The 6555-nt window shown below is 53.0% G+C and overlaps 1 long non-coding RNA gene across 1 annotated transcript in view; it reads left to right on the top strand.

Moving 5' to 3' along the window:
* The first annotated feature begins 408 nt into the window (after positions 1 to 408).
* Positions 409 to 6555, top strand: part of LOC118012921 — a 6938-nt gene continuing 791 nt past the window's right edge. The window contains exons 1-2 of the long non-coding RNA XR_004679863.1: positions 409 to 3551; positions 4746 to 4881. This is a non-coding gene — a long non-coding RNA (uncharacterized LOC118012921). The remainder of the gene's footprint in view (positions 3552 to 4745; positions 4882 to 6555) is intronic.

Below are 6555 nucleotides of genomic sequence, written 5' to 3' on the forward strand. Positions count from 1 at the left end.
CACTGAAATGTTGAGGTGCGCTGGGATTTGACCTTGAAGGAGAGAAACGTAGAGGGAGATGGGAGGGTAAGGGCTGGGGCTTCGCAAATTAGAGGGGATACAAGGGCTAGAAGCTGCTGCTGCTGGACAAATGCAGGGAGATTCTGGAAGCCTTGAAGGCACACGGGAATGCTGTATGGCTTTGTCAGAGACGCCGGCTGGGCTTCAGCTGGTAGACCTTAAAATATTTCTTAACACCAAAAGCTCCAATTGCATTTTTGCTCCCTCTCATTGCTATAAATTCCTTTTCTTTCTCCCTCCCTCCCTCCTACCCTTCCTTCTTTCCCTCTTCTTCCTTCCTTCTTTCCTCCCTCTCTTCCTTTCTCTCCTAGTTTTCTGGGAATCCAGTGGGAAGAGAAGTGTGGCTGGCACAGTCCCTTCTTGCTGTATTCAAGGTCACACCCGCTATCTCCCTCCTCCAGACCCTGATACCCTAGGGACTCGATTCTCCGAACCTCTGGGCCTTCCGTTTTTTCTGGTCCTGCCTTCCCAAGCCCACAGGACTGAAGAGATGACAAGAACAAACATCCTTCTCACCTCGAGATTGGTGACCCCAGTAGGTGGCAAGCAATGAGTGTCAGGGGTGATTAGAGAGAGAGATGGAATCTTGCCATAAGAAATTTGAGAGTCAATAACTTTTCCGAAAATATTTGTGATCTGCATTAAGACAACTGTATAAATAAAGAAATAAGTGACTCAACCCTTGGAGAGTTGTTTCAAGAACCTGTTACTAAAAATGCATTCTAATCCAACTGTGCCTTGAACACCCTCATGCTAAGCCAAACTCAGGGAGAAGATGCACGGCGTTTTCCTGTTGTGTGGCACATCAGGGGGATAAACCATGAACTTGGTCTAATTAGCAATGGAACGCTTTGAAAATATTTGATTTCAGCCGATGTGACTGGTGAAGTAACATGGAGCTGACTTCTATCATACCTTTTGACTTTCCTTCTTAGCTGTACACACATGTGTTTTTATACATCAGTCGTGTTCCTGAAAAGTCGGGTATGAATCTATGGATTAGCCTATGGGCGAAGTGGAATTATGTTTGAAATGTTCTAGGTGTACTCCTGGCGTGGAGAAACCCCTTATCAGAGAAGAAGCCACAGAGAAAGTCTGATTCGTCTCTGCTGGGCTTGGACGCCCCCCTGTGCCCTTGGCCCATGCCGAGCCTTTGAGGACATGCACGAGCAGCGTCTCGTTCTCCTTGCTGGGTCATGGGAGGAAAGGGCTGGTCTTGGAGAAGGGTCAAGGGCAGGCTGTTTTGTTCCCCAGCAGCAGGCGAGAGGAAACCACCCAAGTGACGAGCTCTGCAGAGGGCAAGTGAAGGCTGAGTCTAAACACAAAAGTGGAGGAGCCCATCTCCTTGGAGCTGTTTATATTACATAACTCAAACACAGCAGTGCGAGAACGGTTCCCTTGGCGAGGGCCAGGACCACAGGGCCCAGAAGCAGACAAAGAGCGTCTCCTCCAGCCCTGGTCAGAAGCTTCTTTAAAACAATGACACGGACCACAGCAACACCACTAACACACAGGGATGCACCAGCAGCACGATGTAGGAGGATACCCTGAATAAATTAGAACAAGACTCATTCTAATTAGGACTTGTAAGGTGTCTTTCTTTGCTCTAGCTGAGAAACGGACCCTGATCAGAGCAAGAAGAAGCAGCAAAACTGACCCCGAGTGGTTCTTTTCACTTGCGAAGGAGGGGTGGGTGTGAGGCACCTGCTAGCCAAGCCGCTGGGAAACCAGATTCCCAGACATCGGAGAGGCAGCTGACCTTCTCAGACTTCAGCCCTTCTCAGCCCGGGGCGAAGCAGGGGGACCCCAGCCTTCTGGGAAGCATCGGGCAGTTTCCATGGCGTCAGTGTGAAGAAGAAAAAAAAATAAAAGTTTCCAGCTCAGTAAATGAGCACAGGCCCACAGGCCCCACGTCTGAACGAAATCAGAGAGTCTTGAAATTGAGAGCAGGCGAGAACCTACTGAAACCTTCTTTTTCATCAGTAGCCTGCAGTCTCCTGGGACAGCAACCCCTATCGTATGCCAGGGGACAAGAATAGAACTAAAAATTGAGAGCACAGCCCTTAGCACGGGCTGATGGTACTGGTTGCCAACAGCTGCCCCATTAGTAGGCTATGGGGACAAGCTAGGGAACATTTTCTCTACGAGGCTTGTGTTTAAAAATATATCTTGCTTCAGAGCTGGCCTGGGGCGTGGCTGGGGAGTAAGCCTTCTTTTCTGCACTGAGCAGGTGCTTGTCACTCTGTGATTTACTGCAGATCACTTACCCCTCTGAGCCTGCCCCTTCCGAGCCACGTGACAGCGACCCAGACCTCGACTCGGCCCCTAGCAAGTTAATGTTTTAGACGATTCCTGGATGAAAGCCATGCTCCAGAATCGCCCTCCCCAGTGAGCTTGCTGGATGCATGCGGGACCAGGGCTGAAAGAGGATGGTGACTAAGGTCACGCTTCACTACCAAGGGCTCTGACCCCTTCTCACTCTGTGGATGTGTCCCTGGAGATATTTCTCTCCCCATTTCCTTATTCTCAAAAAGAGGACAACAGCTCCCGCCCACCTCCTGAGGATGCTTAGGAGTAATAGCTAGCAGAAATGGCTGAAAAGCTCTTGGCAGATGCCAAGTTCAGAATCACGTGCTGAGTGATGGCCTCCCTCAGCGACCCTACGTACCGCATTACCTATGTGCCCGGCCCTAACGGCTCCGCTGACAGACTGCCCTGTGGGGCGTGAAGCCGGTCTGCCCAGAAGTCCCAGGTTCCGCTAGAGGAGGTTGCCTTTGCAGGAACCACTGCAATCCCTGCGTGTCCAAACTCATGTTCTGGGTAGGAGACAACAGGTGATGGATGAGCTGCCAAGGCTGGGAGGCTGCCAGCATCCAGCCACGGGCACCCGGGGCTTGGCACCCCTTTCCCAAGGGGAGGTAGACATGAATACATCAACGTGGTGGGGTCAGGTTCAAGTCTGCCTCAATGAAACCCCGGGGACCTCCTCCTTGAAAAACAACTGGGACAGTGTGACAGCTTTTAAGGATGCCAAAGAAGAGGGTCCCCGGGGAAATGTCCCCAGGGAAGGCTCTGCCTGCAGGAGGCTGTGAGTGACAGCCGGCAGGAGCAGGGACAGCTGGCCCGGGTGAACTGTCTGATTTGCCAGTGACCGGAAGCACCGAACACTTGTCAGGGCTGGGGGTCGCAATGACCACGGCAGCAGTACCACCGATTAGTACTGGGGGTGGGGCCTACGGAGCAGTAGATGGCTCTGAAGGACTTGACCGTGAGATGGTCACCATGTTGGGGTCCTTGCAGCCCTTCCAGCGGTTTTGTTTGGGGCCTTGATAAACAAAACCCATGTCGGGCTTTACGGTTGTCAGATAATCTGCGGCTCCTTTAACATCTGGTTCATGATGCGATTGTTTCTCATGACAAATGGGTGGTGGGACAGAAAGATGAGAAGGATGGGGACAGAAATCTCCACCTGGAGAAGCTCCGCACCAAAGGTAAGGGACCTCACGACATTCCCCATGTGCCCGGGTGCCACCACCTCTGAAGCAGGCTGGGAGAATTCCTTCGATGGAAGCCGCTGGACTTAGATCCCAAACCCTTGGATCTGACTCCTGGATCTACCACTTCCTAGCCATGGGAACTGTGGTGCATTAGCTTACCTTTCTGAGACTCTGTGGTCTCCTCTATACACTGGAGCGAATGATGCCTACCCCAGGGAGGTTAGGGGAGATCAAAGGAATGAAGACAGGCATGACATCTTACCTTCGAGGGCGACAACCCCCACATGTCACCTGGCAGGTGGGGTGTCTGGAGGCCTCCGCCTCAGCCTGGGGAGCAGGCCTGAAGCCCTGGCAGTCAGCTGCTCACCTCCCCCCGAGAACTGGCAACAGAGCAGGGAGGATCTGCCTGTCTCCTGTCATCCAGAGCGCTTGCTACCAGGCTGTGGTGGCCTCTCCCATAGCTTACCAGATGACAGAGTTGCCTTCATTTTCTCCTGGGCCCCTCTCGCTCTGGGCTGCCGAGGGGGCCCTCCCTCGTCTGGGCCCCTAGGGCACCACCCTGGGGGAACTAAAGGCCCAGAAAGGGTACAAAGGGGAGTAACCAGGGCACCAGGGAGAAGGAGGCTCGTTATATTCTTTCTAGATGAATCTCCCGGCCTGCAGCAGCCCAGGGCGAGTTCCAGGCCTGCAGTAAACCTGTCTGCTGTGGGGCTGTCTCAACATGCTGTTTGGAAAGTCAAGGTTTTCAATGTAAACTTTGTTCTCCCTTCCTTTTCTTCAGGGTTTCACAAATGCAGGGTCTCGCAGCGCTTCCTCTCCAGCATCTCTGGGGCTGAAATCTGAGGTCATGAGTCATCTCTGTCAGAACAAGTCCATGCCGTGGCCGGCCTATCGGAGAGGGCAGGGCCGCGACGGCCTTGGCTCCCGGGTCGGCCCCAGTGTAGGGTTCTCAGTGGCACTATTTTTGGCCGATTTTTTTTTTTTATCCTTGCTCTTTATCACAAGCCTGTCGGGCAAATGACAGAGGAATTGCAAGCTTGAATGGGCTTGTCTGACAGGCCAACTTTCATCCTGGCCACTGCTGCCTGACTTTTAAAAAGGCACTCTGAGCCGAGGAGAGTAATTTCACACTGATTCCTGGCTGTAATTTGCTTTTGGGTTTAAAATGTCGCGTTTCAATCATCCTAGCTCCGTGCTGGAGGGGAGGAGATGGACCGCGCGTGCGGCTCATGTATTTGTAAGAGACACACACAAAGGCGACTGCTTTCTCTGAAACAACAGTGCTAAGACACGCTGGCGAGCACACCAAGGAACTCTCCACCAGGTACAAACAAGTGCATTCAAAGGAAGCCGTAATCAATGACCAGTTCTAGCAGACGGAGAGAGCGAGCTGCGGGTGACACGAAGCCTACTATTGGCCGTCCCCATCACCAAGCATGGATTAGAGTATCTTTCTCCCCCCCAGGCTGCAGGAAGTAGAGGAGATGGGGGGCTTTAGGCAAACCTCAGAAGTAGAAGGGTCTGAAATCCTGGGGAGGGGGGACCTGAATGCACCGAGGATGAGGTGAGATCCAGAGGAGGCTGAGAAATTCAGCTTGGACAAGCGGGAGCTGAGAGGTCCAGGAGGGAAGGGGAAAGCGGCCTCCAGGCTCATGAGAGCTGGTGAGCTTGTGAGCGGAGCATCGTTTAAGGACAAGGACGGAGGCTCGTGGAAAGGTCAGGGGACATGGTTGTATGCATGTCAGCAGCAGGAAGCAGCGATTTCTGCTGGCTTATAAATCATCCCATCCTTCACCGCCTCTCCCCACCCTTACGTAGAGGCCACACTGCCTGACGTGTCATTCTCTTTTCTGGGATGGCTTCTAATGTTTCCAGTCCTTGATTGTGCTCCTCACCTGGGTTATAAATTCTTTGAGGTCGGGAACCAGTACCTAGCCCTCTCTGTCCGCTCCAGGCGACCGTCCCCTGCAGCCCTTGGGAAGAGCTGATGATGCCTCGCTCTGTGGATCCAGTGTGCTTTCTGGAAGCCAGACTGGCCGCATTGCCGGTGGGCTGGTGCTGTCTGGTTGACAGGTCTGTCTCTTCTGGCAGGCTGTGCCCTGGGGGCAGGATCCACCTTCTTTGTCTCCCAGCTCTTGGCTCTCAGCACAGTGCCTGGCACTCAGTAAAGGGTTATTGAATGAGTGTGTTTCCCACATTGGGCACATCATGGGGGACGGCATTATCAGGGCCCAGTATGTTATGTGAGGAGATAAGATGAATGCTTCGGAGGAAACCAAGGCCCTGGGGCCGCTCCTGATAAGCTGGGCCACCTGGGGCGAACCCTAGATAAGATGTTTTGGGAAGTGATGCTTGCTTTCTGGAGCCCCAGCCTCACCTTGAGACCTTGTTCCACTTTGCGGGGTTTTTCCAAAATTTTCTGTCACATTTTTCTTACGGCCTCCAGTAACACTGCAGGACAAGGCAATTCTTCCTGGTCTCCAGAGAGGAACTGTCAGGTGTGGATGTGCAGCAGCAGGGTGTCGGGTGGGGAACCGGGCGGAGAGGGTGCTGAGGATCATGGACTCCAGCCTGGCCGAGACGCAGCCCCCCACGCTCACCCCGCCGTGTGAGGTGGCAGGAGGACCTCAGTTTCCCTTCCCATAGACAGGTGGAACTTAGAAGGGGCGGAGCGCCTCCCCATGGAGTCATTCAGGAAGTTAGGCAAACTAATGCGGGCGAGCGTTGCAGGAGATGCCCTGCACATGGTAATTGCTCATTAAAAGCCAGCTCCTATGGACGCGTGGGTGGCTCAGTCATTAAGCGTCTGCCTTCAGCTCAGGACATGATCCCAGGGTCCTGGGATCGAGCCCCACATCGGGCTCCCTGCTCCGCGGGGAGTCTGCTTCTCCCTCTCCCTCTGCTGCTCCCCCTGCTTGTTCTCTCTCTCTTTCTGTCAAATAAATACATTAAAATAAATAAATAAATAAATAAATAAATAAATAAATAAATAAATAAA

The sequence above is a fragment of the Mirounga leonina genome, unplaced genomic scaffold (assembly GCF_011800145.1).
Source record: "Mirounga leonina isolate KUSES-001 unplaced genomic scaffold, KU_Mleo_1.0 Mir_152, whole genome shotgun sequence".
Classification (NCBI taxonomy): Eukaryota; Metazoa; Chordata; class Mammalia; order Carnivora; family Phocidae; genus Mirounga; species Mirounga leonina.